The 13,050-nt window shown below is 46.8% G+C and overlaps 1 long non-coding RNA gene across 2 annotated transcripts in view; it reads left to right on the forward strand.

The window, feature by feature from the left end:
- Nucleotides 1–13,050, forward strand: part of LOC104005375 (uncharacterized) — a 92,856-nt gene that overhangs the window by 2,170 nt on the left and 77,636 nt on the right. Inside the window, exon 2 of one of the 2 annotated variants that reach the window (XR_008546864.2) lies at nt 4,110–4,214. The exons of the other annotated variant lie outside the window; for it this stretch is intronic. This is a non-coding gene — a long non-coding RNA (uncharacterized LOC104005375). The remainder of the gene's footprint in view (nt 1–4,109; nt 4,215–13,050) is intronic. 2 annotated transcript variants of the gene reach the window in all.

Raw genomic sequence — 13,050 nt, forward strand, 5'->3', positions numbered from 1 at the left:
GGGGCAGGGCCTCCAAAATTAGATGACTAGATTTCGACTCATGGATGACATTCCTGAGTGAGATCAGGGGTCAGGCAGGTGGTAAGAGGCATGAAAAAAATGCACTACTCCCCAGCTCCCCAGCCCTGGGTAATTTTTAGATGACTACATGCAAATAGGGAGAATTCACAATGGATCGAGGTTCACATTAGTGGATAGAATGTTTATGTGGGCCTAGGTGAGAGTACCTCTGTGGAGAACCTAGAGGCAGATGCCTGAGGGTTAGGGAAGCCTGATAAAATCTAGGGAGTCCAGTTAAATTTGAATTTCAGATAAACAACAAATAAATTGCAGTAAAAATGTGTCCCACTCCATAGTAGACACATTTATATTAAACGTTATTATTATTATTATTTGAGACAGAGTTCTGCTCTTGTTGCCCAGGCTGGAGTGCAGTGGCACGATCTCATCTCACTGCAACCTCTGCCTCCTAGGTTCAAGTGATTCTCCCGCCTCAGCCTCCTGAGTAGCTGGGATTACAGGTGCCCGCAAAAATTATTTGTCTAAAATTCAAATTTAATTGAGTGTGCTATATTTTTATTTGTTAACTCTGGCAACTCCACTTGGGTGGGCCCAGTCCCTGGCATCTTCAGGTTTTCGTGGAGCTGGTGTGCATGCACATCTGCATGTAGGACATTTAGGGTACCAAGGCAAATAGAAATATCTAGGCCAGAGGTCATTTCAGTGTTTGTTTTGTTTTGTTTTTTGAATGATTCCGTAATTGTTAATTTTCTATTTCAAAACATTTCTCAAGTCCTTGGAGATCCTTGGAGAATTCCAGAGGCCCTCCAGAAACTTGACCGATAGATCTTCTTAATTAAATTTCTCCAGTAGGTCACTGGGAAGAAGGAGCTAGCTGGGAGTCTTAGAGTCATATGTGATCTTCCCCCTTTCTTTCTGTCATTATTTCAGATCGCTGTCCTGCACTCCTCTTTCTTCTCTCTGGCGAGCCACCAAGGAGATAAACTATGAAGCCAGAAGCCCTAAGAGCTTAGGCGTGGTGGGGAAAAATAAATCTTAGAGAGGTTTGAGTGCATGAGAGAGGGGTATCCAGCAAGGGCTTTGTGGGCGCGGCGAGAAAAAGCTTGGGGCTAGGACTCAGGGAACTCTGGCAGGAGTTGAATCAGTCCTCCGCCGGTCTAGGAATGGCAGACTCCACACAGCTGGCTCCGGGCTGTGCAAAGGGAGTGGCAGGTGAGGGCTGTTAGCCCCTGGCTGGATCCTGGAGCCAGGCATCACAGGTTGCAACAAACTCCAAAAGATGGCCCAGGCCGGGAGCAGTGGCTCATGCCTGTAATCCCAGCATTTTGGGAGGCTGAGGTGGGCGGATCACGAGGTCAAGAGATTGAGATCATCCTGCTCAACATAGTGAAACCCCATCTCTACTAAAAATACAAAAATCAGCTGGGCTTGGTGTTGCGCACTTGTAGTCCCAGCTACTTGGGAGGCTGAGGCAGGAGAATCGCTTGAACCCGGGAGGCGGAGGTCGCAGTGAGCTGAGATTGTGCCACTGTACTACAGCCTGGTGACACAGTGAGACTGTCTTAAAAAAAAAGAAAAAAAGAGATTGCCCGGAGCGCTCTGGTTGCCCTGGAATAGCGGTGTAAGTGCCATCGCCAGGCTGGGATGTCTGAATCTTTTTGTTCAGGACAGATTTGCCACTGTTTGATGCTAGTTTGTCAGAAGACTTGACCAATATTAAATAGTGTTAAGTGTGGGACAGAGGTGAGGAAGCAAGCTGGTTCCAGGTTTCCAGCTCTGGCAAGCTCTCCTGTTTGCCTAGTAGGACGTGTCCTCTGGAACCAAGTGGTTCCTGTGGCATCCAGGGTAAACGTCTGCTCCTTGGCTTCTTGGCTACCTTCTTGGGAGACATTTGGGTCCCAGCTCTAATGCCTGCAAGCCCACACTTTACTGCAGTGAGTGAGGGGCCTCCTGGGCCAGGGCAGGCTGTTCAACCCACCAGTATCTCATCCTCTAAACCCAGACAATGTGCCTGACTCCAGCTCCTGGAAAAGCTGGGTCTGGTCAAATGGGAGGACTCAACGTGTTAGTGCACATGGGAGGGCAGGATTTCTGCTGTTTTCCCTGTCCCTCCAATTTATTGGCCAGTGCAGGCACCAACCAGTCCCCTGCTGACCCTGCCAAGGCATTTTTCTTCTTTTTGCCACACCTTGAACTCTCATTTAGCTCAGGGTCACAGACAAAACCATATACCCCTTTAGCCTCAGTTTCCTCATCTGTAAAGTGGGTGGCACTTCACCCATAACTCAGCCTCAAACTAGGACATCCCTTCCTTAAGCCTATGCTAATGTAGATCAGACTTAGAGTTAAGAACCTCTTCGTAAAGGCTCTCGGGTTTGTCTCTGATATTCCCATTTTCTTAAATTTGGGGATTCATGAAGATCTTGAGATATAATCCTTGGGAATGTCAAGAGTTTACCGTACATTAAAACATTGATAGTGTGTTATCTTGTGTTCTGCAACAGTGGATGATCTGAAGAGTCTTCTTTGAATCTTTATGGATATGCATTTTTTTTGGTACAGTGAGAAATAAACTGTAAAGACTTTAAAGTAAACTTTTAAAGACTGTTATGAGAGGGAGAGGTCCCAGTCATTTGTTCACCTGCTTCTCAAGGGTGCTAAGGGGTGAGCAATGGTTTTGTGTAAGGAGGCAGAGATTCAGTTCCATGACCTCTGGAAGGACCTTGCAGTACACCATGCTGTGCTCAATGCGCACAGTCCTTTCCTGCACTTGTCTGGGGGAGCCTGTCGCCAGGAACCAGAAGAGGAGAAGAGAAGGAGAGGGAATGGGAAAAGGAGACTGGAGGAGAGAGAAAGAAGAGCAAAAGAGAAAACTGCACTATCACGAAAAGTTTGAAAGCTTCCTTTCAACTTTTCCCTTATAATTAGTGGACGCAGCTGGAGGGAAGAACCCTGGGTGAGTTGCAACTTGTTGGGCTCCAGCCCTCGGGATGTGTAAGGCTGGCACGGTGTTTGGACGGAAGACTCAGTTCTCAGATGGCTCCTCCTCCCTCTCTGTCTTTTCGTTTTAATTCCCTGCCTGGGAGGGGCTTGTGAGGTGTTTGAAACATTTTAGTGTCCTCAGCCAGGAAGCCTTTCCTACAGGGCTGGCCTGGAGATGCGGGGAAGGAGGTGGTCGAGGCAGTCTTCCTTCTGCAGTGACTCAGGAGCCAGCTCCTAAAAGGGCCTGGGGGATGTCGTGGGGAAGGTCCTGAAGGAGGAAGGGGGAGGGCCAGGATCCTGCAGGGGCAAGTGCAGTCTGGTTGGATCTCTCCAGGCAGGGAGCCTCTTAAAATCCCAGAATTTCCAGGTGGGCACCTGCTGCCTTTCGGCATGGGAGCAGCCATGGCCATCAATGAGGGTAATTTCCTTGTATCATGGGTCCCAGGGACAGTGTCCCTGCATGGCCTGGTGGTGAGGGGGCAGGGCCTTCAAAGTCAGATGACTATATTTGAAACCTGAGTCTCTGCTTACTGTCTGCGTAAGCTGCAGCAAGTTACTCAATTTCTCTCTGTCCCCCAGTTTACTCATCTGGCAAATGGGTACAATGGTAATATACCTCCTTAAGAAGGCTGCTCGGCATAGCTCCTGGCACATGGTGAGCATAGGTATCAGCTTCTGTTATTGCTATAGTGGGAAACCACATGGGTTTTGCCTGTGAACAGGACACTCCTGCCTTCTTGTCCCACTCAAGAGTTTGCTGCAGCAGAAAGGACTGAGATTCCGTGCCAGGGAGAACTTCCATCTGTAAACAGTTGATATGGCCCCTGGAGGCAGAGGTGTTGCCTTTGCATTGAACCAGAGCGGGTCCACTGGCGAGGCTGCATGGAGGTGGCCGTGCGTGCAACAGAGGGCCCTGTGGCTGGTGCAGCTCCTGGCTGGGCGATCACTCCTCTCCTGTCCCTATCCAATCAGCCGTGCCTAGAGCTGAGTTCTCACCTTTTGCCATCATTCCTGTGCAGTGGCCCCCAGGTGAGCAGCACAGGTCACAGGAGAGCAGAGGGATTCTTTGGTGTCATCCATCTGATATGAGGTACTTCTCCCTGCAGGTGGGCCCGGCCAAGCACTGTGCTATTAGCTGTCTTTTACTGAGAGTCTAGGATGTTCCAGTCACACGACATGGAATATTTCTCATCTTCACAGCAACTCTGCAAGTAAGGATAATCACTCCCATTTCCTGGAAAATTAGGTGATACTTAGTGAATTTTTTTTTTTTTTTTTTGAGATGGAGTTTCACTCTTGTTGCCCAGGCTGGAGTGCAATGGCGTGATCTCGGCTCACTGCAACCTCTGCCTTCTGGATTCAAGTGATTCTCCAGCCTCAGCCTCCCAAGTAGCTGGGATTACAGGCGCCCACCACCACGCCTGGCTAATTTTTTGTATTTTTACTAGAGACGGGGTTTCATCATGTTGGCCAGGTTGGTCTCAAACTTCTGACCTTAGGTGATCCACCCAGCTCGGCCCCTCAAAGTTCTGGGATTACAGGCATGAGCCACCACACCTGGCCGTACTTAGTGAATTTAAACTACATGCCCAAGGTCGGACAGTTTGCAAGTACAGTACGGGTTCACGGTAGGGGTTGGAATGAAAAATTATTAATATATGATTCCAAAGCTTGGGTTCCTCATAATATTAAGGTAATTGATGTTAATGGAGCCATTGCTATGTGCATTGTTTTACTGAAACGTTTGCACCAACAATAGAACAGTTGTTCTTTTATGGATGAGGACATTGTGGTGTAGGGGAGCTAAGACCAGACTTTCTTGGATTGTCTTCTTTAGTCTGGCTAGTATGTTTAAAGTGACTGTGGAAGTCTGTTTTGCTCCAGTGGTAGCCCTCTGTTTACCTACCAGGGAGCCCCGTAAGTCTTAGAATTCTACAGCCTGTCCTGGACTTCACACTCTAGGGCCCCACAGGCAACTGCCTCTGTCCCCCACTAGACCATTAATGCATTAAAAGTTGAGACTGTGCTTACTCGCTTGGCATCTACACTGCCTTATGCATAGTAAACACTTAACAGTTGCTCTCTAAATGAAATTGGTCACCATAATAATAGCTAACATTAACTGCTTACTGTATGTCTGTTCTGTAGACTATACCGTATGCATTCCCCTGTGTAATCCTCGAAACAATCTCATTTGACAGATGAAGAAACTGAGACCTGGAGAGGTGAAATGAACCTTTTCGGTGTCCCTAAGCAGCAAGTGGTAGAGTTGGAGACAAAAGAAAATTTTCTGCCTTTAAATCCTGTGCGTTTTTCTTTACAAGTGTCTACAGTACCCTCCTCATTAGAGCCTCCTTCTTTCCCCTTCCCCATGGTTTCTGGAGATGGTTTTTCCTAGTCTAATTCTGCAAAAGACGTTTGCAGAATGCCCATCTTGGAGCAGGGCCACTGAGGCCATCAGGAACCCACCAACACAGCTTTATTTCTTGCAAAGCAAGAGGCACTTTAAGTCCACAAGCCTGACCAGTCAACTTCAAAACAGCTGTCAACCTTTGCTTTCTGTCCTCATCCATCTCTGTGTTCTGAACCCATTCCTCTCACTTAGGTAGCTCCAGAGCCTTCAGAATTAGAGTTTTCACTCTGCCTTGCAAGAGCGTGATGGGTTTCCCTGGAGGCAGTTCAGTAACATGCACCTATCCCTCCTCCTCTGCCATCCTTTCTTTTCCCATTCATCTACCTCCCTAGGCTGCAGGTGTCAGTTAGGTACCCTTGAAGGATTGTAGTAGTTTCCTCTTGCTGCTATACCAAGTTACTCCAAAGTTAGTGAATTAAAACAGCACAAATTTATTCTTTTATAGTCCTGAAAGTCACAAGTCAGAAATGAGCCTTGGGAGGCTAAAATCAGGGTGTTGCAGGGCTGGTTTCTTCTGGAGGCTCCAGGGGAAAATCTATTCCTTGCCTCTTCCAGTTTCTAGCTGTTGGCACACCTTAGCTTCTTGGCTTATGGCTGCATCACTCCAATCTCTGCCTCTGTTTGTCATCACATCACCCTTTCCTTTCTCTATATGCAGTGCCTGACTATCTTATCATAAGACCTATGTATTTATATCACTGGGCCCATTCAGATAATCCAGGACAATTTCCCCATCTCCAAATTCTTTGTTTACGTCTGCACAGTCCCTTTTGCCATATAAGGTAATGTATTCACAGTTTCTAGGATTAGGACATGGACATCTTTGGGAGGCATTTTTCAATTGACCACAGGGATGGTTTGTGCATCTAGAATTGCCTTCTTTCAACCTGCCTGTCCATTATACCAGTAAACAAGAGCATGGACTCTGTAGCTGGAGCTGGACTGGCACTCTATGTGCGGGCGTCATCTTGCTGACTTTTTACAACCTTTCCATGATGCTGGCACCATTACATTTGTTCCTGTCTTATAAAGAAGAAACTCTATAAACACTGAGCATTTAAGCAACTTGCTTGAGGTCATACAAGGAGTAAGTCAAGGACCTGAGATTTGAACCCTGGTCTATTTGATTCCAAGATCATTCCGTTCAATATGACACTCTCCCTGTCATGGTAGCCAGGCTCCGATGACCCTGATCACTCTCCTATGGAGACCCTTCCCACACTGTATCAGGGTGGGTCAGTGTGATGAATGGGATACCAGGAAAGTGATGGTGTGTGTCTTCTGAGGCTGGGTTGCAAAGACATTGTAGCTTTTGCCTTGTTCTCTTGGACACTTGCCCTGGGGTCTAGATGCCATGCCCTAAGGACTTTCAAACAGCCCTGTGGAGGGGCTCACGTGGTGAGTCACTGAAGCCTCCTGCCAACAGCCAGCACCCATGGGCCAATTGTGAGTGAACCATCTTGGAAAGTGGATCCCAGCTTAGTCAGTCCCTCAGGTGACTGCAGCCCCAGCTGCTATCTTGACTGTAACTTCATGAGAGACCCAGAGTCCAAACTACCCAACAAGGGCACTCCCAAATTTCTGACCCATAGAATATGTGAGATAACAAGTGTTGATTTTCTTTTTAGTCACTAATTATTGAAGCAATTTGTTATTCACTCATAGAAGACTAATACAAGGCTTAAGTTCCATAAGTCTGAGCAGGTTTTGTTCTGGTTTGGCTGTGTCAAAGGAGGTGCTATTCAGGCCTTGACCCTCTGAAGCCCACATTCCATTCCAGCTTTGCAGCCCTGGAATGGAGAACCTGACAATTCCAGAGCATTCCCCATTCCGGAGCCACTTCCCCCAGAGAACTTTTCATTTGTTACTCCCCTGCTCTAAAACCATCAATGGCTCCTTAATGCCCATGAATGACTCTCTATGGTGCAAACTCCTTAGTCTGGCATTTGCCCTCACCCCCACGCCTCCTTCACAGTCCTTCCAGTTGCATTTCTCATTGCTCCTTGGCAGACCCTTCAAGCCTGGTCAGACCAAGGTGCTCACTGCTGCTGCATCTCTTCTTTTTCCACTTGCAAGCACAGCTCTCCCTTAGTCGGCTGTCAATGAATGAACAAATACAGACTGAGGATCTGTTAGGTACCAGCAGCCAATGATGGATGCTTCTGCAGGCAACATCTCAATGTTCACCAAAAGCTATTTTTACAGATAAGGAAACTGAGGTTAAATGACTTTCCCAAAGTCCCAAGGGAAGCAAATGACATAGTCAGTCCTTGGGCCCTGCTTAACCTGTGGTTTTAAGTTATTTTTCTACTGCACTATATTGCATTTCACTTACACTTCTATGGAATTTTACAGTTTGTAAAGCCTCTGATTATTGTTAATTTTTATTGAGCCTCACAGCAGCCCAATGAGATAGATGGAGCAAGAGTTCCTCATCCCTTTTCACAGATAATAAACCTGGCATGAGAAACAGGATTTGTTCTCATGGAGACAAGTATCAGAGCTAGCATTTCTAACCTAGATCTGTCTCCAGATCCACTGCTGTCCCTTCTGCCTTCTCTTTGTTCCTCTCCCTAAAGCTACCATAGATTCTTGCATATAATTGATACCCAGTACATATTTGTGGAGGACCAATTGTTTAATTTTTTTAATGTATTCTTCAATAAACAGTGCAAAAATGTCCAGGTGTCTAGAGAGTTGTTTAGGATGAATAACCGAAACTAACCTTAAGAAAGAACTTTAAAAAGAGTAGCAGGGAGGTATAAAGGCAGACTTCAGAAAAAACTTTACAACGGAAAGGGCCACTGGTCACTGAAGTTTGAAAAAAGGAGGCTGTGGAATTAATGAGGCTGGGGAAGCTCCAAGAATGACCCACACTTGTCTGGGAGAAAGGAAGTGTTACTTATTCTTAGGGGCAGGGTGATGGTCAAAATCAGCCATGGAGGGCCCAGGTAGCCCAGAGTCCATGACTCAGCGATGGGGGTGTCATTGTTATCCTTGTTGCTGAAGCAGAGTGGGGAGATTGTGTCACTTTCTCTGTTGGGCACTTCCTGTCCCTGAGGGCTGGCACTTCACTGATGAACAAGCTGCTCTAGAAGGAGGTTCTTTGAGGACGATGTCACACAGGTTCAGGCTCTTTGGGCTTGTGAGAGGCCCCACAGGTCATCTGCCCACACACCTGACCTTGCACACACCTGACCTTGCACACACCTGACCTTGCACACACCAGAATGCTGTAGTAGTCACTCAATACATATATGCTGAGGGACCAAGAGGAGTTTACATAAATGGACAGCAGTGGCTTTCCCCTGTCTCTGAAGGACTCTCAAAATATTTCACCCTGTCTTGGACACCAACTTCAGACTTGGCTGTCCTGTGTTGTCAGGGATTCCTTCTGCCCTCTAACCCCACTCCAGCTAAATCCAGTGGGCTCTTGTCCTATCCTCTGTGGACCTAGTCTAGGACTTGTGATCCCCAGCCCATGATCATCTTGATCTGGTGTCTAAAAGCACCTTTTCATGCAGATTCAGAATGAGTAAGCGATGAGAAGAGACTCAGGCACAGCACAGGAGACCTGGGTGCAAGGTGCCCTCATGCACTGGACTGTCTGTGCTTGAGTCCACCTTGGAGTCTGTGTAGGTGACTGGTGAGGGTAGGCGGCCCTTCCTAGGTCACAGTCTGTGTGAACGGGCACCAAAACCTCCATGTGGGAGCCAGGGGATGTGGGTGAACTTAGGTCTGCTACACATAAGCTAGCAAAGGTGACATTGAACAAGTTCTTCCCACTCTGGGTCCCAAGATTCTCACCAAGAATGAGGCAGATGGATTCCTTCATTCTGTCCTCAACAGTTGTTCCCTGAGTACCTACTATGTGCCAGGCACTTCAATGATTTAGCTTCTACAGTCATGGGGCACATTTAGAGCAGAGGCAGGTGAAAACCAAATAAAGCAGTGAGCAATAGGTAATGGATGTAATATCAGATGAGATGAGTGTCACGAAGGTAAACTCGGCAGGTGAGTGGGGTGGGCCCACCTTAGAGAACATGTCTCCCAAGAGGTGACATTTGGATAGAGACTGAATGAAAGGAGGGAGCAGGCCACATGTATATCTGGAGGAGTGGATCCTCATCAAAGGAACCGCAAATGCAAGGCCATTAGAAGGGAACCTGTTTGGTGTATTTGAGAAACAGCAAGGAGGCCAGGTGGGGACAGGGTGCAGAGAAGTAGCCAGGAGCTGGGGCCATGGTAAGGACCTTGGATTGTTTCCTGAGGGACTGAGGATGCCATGAGAGCCATGAGAACAAGGGAGTGGCATGGTCTGGATTGTGTGTTAAAAGGATAAGTTGATTCCCAAGTTCTACAGCTATAGGCTTCTTCCAGCTCAAGGCTAAGCAGATCTGGCTTAGTATGGGAGGTGGCAGGATAGTCCCAAAGCCAGGTCCTTCCCTACAGGCAGACTTTGCACACGGTGCCAGGATGGACTGTTGTAACCTGCCTGCTCACGTCTCATCCTGTCGCTGCAGGCAAGCCTCAGTTCAAGACCTCACTGGGGTGCAGGAATGCAGAGCTAGCTGACAAATTGGCTGCAGCCCCCAAACCAGAAGCCCAGAGTAGCTGTCAGGTTAGGGTGTGGGATACTAACTTAGGAGTTAGATGTTGGATATCTCAACCACTCCCAAATGATAGATTCTTCCCTCTTTAAAAACTTGTTCCTCTTTTCTTCCCCTTTCCTTCTAATTCTCCCAGCCCCATCTTTATTTATTCTTCTGCTTAATTTCCTTTTTTTCCCTTATGATCCATCCTCCAAGGATTGCATAGTATCTCCTAAGAGTCAGAAGTTTGTCAAGCAGAAACGAACAAGATTGGATTGGGTGCTGTGCCTCGCGCCTGTAATCCCAGCACTTTGGGAGGCCGAGACAGATGGATCACTTGAGGTCAGGAGTTCGAGACCAGCCTGGCAATACAGTGAAACCCCGTCTCAAGTCAAAATACAAAAATTAGCTGGGCGTGGTGGTGGGCGCCTGTAGTCTGAACTACTCAGGAGGTTGAGGCAGGAGAATCGCTTGAACCCGGTAGGCAGAGGTTGCAGTGAGCCGAGATTGTGCCACTGCACTCCAGCCCAGGCAACAGAGCAAGACTCCATCTCGGGAAAAAAAAAAAAAAAAAAGAAACTAACAAGATGGGATCCCTGGCCCAAAGCTAAGACACCTGCATTGGGCCTCAAAACCAGGGACCTGTAGAGCCTGTGTTTGAAGCCACGCAGTGTGATTCCAGAGTCCTGCTTGGACACCTCCACCTTCTTGCCTCCCACACCTATGATACGGGACACACAAAGCACTGCAGGAACACAGAGGGGATAGCAGTGGCTCCAACCTGCAGAGGGTGGAGGGGTCTCTCAGGGAAGGCTCTGCAGAGGAGGGGGCACTTGAAATAGGTTTTGAAAAGTGAGAAGGATTTTGCCAGGCAGAGAAAAGATATGGCGGGGAGGAAGGCCCAGAGCAAGAAGGCTGGGAAAATCTATGGTGTGTTTGGGGAGCAACTAGTCACTGACTTAAATCAAATACAGAAATGATGACTTCAGTGGAAAAATCAGACAAACTGGTGTTGTCTGACCCAATCCTGTAGTTTTTGTTTTGTTTTTAAGGAACTGCCAGTAAATAAACAGGATAAATACAGATAATTTTCAGGTAACAAATGACATTAAATATTTATGTTATGTTCAGGTCAAAGGGTAAATAAAATGGGGGTTGGGAAGGGAAGGTTGGGGTCAGGAACAGAGAATTTCCTGTTTAGACAGAATGGTGTCTGGTCACTTGGCAACATTTGATCCCTGAGAGAAAAAAAAGCCTGGGAAGCCTGGTGGAAGGGACCCCAAACGCTCCACTCTTTTGGAAAGCCACCTTGCAAGTCTTTTGTTCTCTTTCCTAGAAATGGTCCATTGTTAAGAGAATTAAGGTATACAAGGGATTTAAAAAGAAGAAATTCTGATTCATAATAATAATAATACCTGGTATTTACACCACACCTTTCTCCCAAGGAGCTCAGAATACCGTAGGGAGATGATGTCATTCATTCCTCTCAACCTCATCCCAGCTTTCCTTGTGCCCCAACCATTCTCTCCCATCCCAACCCAGAGACACCCCAGCTTCTGTGTCCAGGATGGATGTTCCAGGGGATCTGCTGGGATGTTAGGCTTTCAGGACTTGGGGACCAGGGCTCTGGTGTCTTTATTCTGCCTTCATCCCAGGCGCACAAAAGAACACTAGATGTCTATGTGTCTGCTGTGGGAGGACCTCATGCGAATCATGCTAGAAATAAAGCAGTCTCTGCCTTTTCTAAAAATATCCAGAAAAGAAAACACCATGATCCTTTTTGAAAGTTTATCAGAGCCCAGTACCATGAGGAAGTTCTTCCTGATACCTAACTCAAGTTTCTTCAGCTGCAGTGGTGTCCTCTTGTTTTTGGTCCTGTCTACCTTGGCATAAAGGACAGGTATCTTATCCCCACCACTTCAAGGAGCCCATGGATCCTTCTCTGAACTGGCCAGTTTTTAAAGTTCATTGGTTGGATCCCCATCTTGCAAAGCTAGGCTTTTCTAAAGCTTATGGAGAGGAAGTTCTTGGATCCCAACTAGTAGAGGAGGAAGAGGTAGGTCAAGTATTATAGGAGAAATAAATCAATTATGGCATGGCCTTTGTCCTGAAGGTGCTTTTGGGAGAGGGCAAAGTGCATATCTATGAAAAGCTAAACATCAACTTAAGGGTTAAATGTCTATGCAAGACAGCCATGTGCCATATCACTAGGGAGGGTATAATAATAATCATAGTAATAATAGCTAACTTTTACTAAGCACTTACTATATGCAAGGCCTGCTCTAAGTGCTTCATATTCATTAGTTTATTTCATCCCTATTTTTCTCTTCTGAGGTGGAACTATTATCTCATTTTACAGAGAAGGAAACTGAGTCGTAGAGATGTGGAAAAATTTGCCTAGGATCACAGGGTTAGTAAGTGCAAGATTTCACGAGGTCAACCCAGATAATTTAATACCAGAAGATGAATAATTAAATTGCAATAGGGGCCAGGGGTGGTGGCTAACTCCTGTAATCCTAGCACTTTGGGAGGGTGAAGTGGGCAGATCACGAGGTCAGGAGATCGAGACTATCCTGGCTAACACGGTGAAACCCCGTCTCTACTAAAAATACAAAAAATTAACCAGGCATGGTGGCACACGCCTGTAGTCCCAGCTACTTGGGAGGCTGAGGCAGGAGAATTGCTTGAACCCGGGAGGTGGAGGTTGCAGTGAGCTGAAATTGCGCCACTGCACTCCAGCATGGGAGACAGAGCGAGACCCCATCTCAAATAAAATAAAATAAAAAATAAATAAATTGCAATAGGGAGAGAAAACAATTTTTATTATGATCAGATATTGGGAAGATTTTTGACATTTGTAAATGGTGGAGTCTAAGTCTTGGAGAAGGTAGAAGGGATTTTGTGAATCAAGCTCTTTATGACTGGCAGGGTTACTGCAACTTCTTCGACTTTAGTGGGACTAAACTCAATCTTTCAACTTATGTGTAGAAATACCTGGACAGTTCCAGAGGCAGAGTGCGGTGGAGAAAGCTGGGGGTAAGG

Source organism: Pan troglodytes, chromosome 13 (genome assembly GCF_028858775.2).
Source record: "Pan troglodytes isolate AG18354 chromosome 13, NHGRI_mPanTro3-v2.0_pri, whole genome shotgun sequence".
Lineage (NCBI taxonomy): Eukaryota > Metazoa > Chordata > Mammalia > Primates > Hominidae > Pan > Pan troglodytes.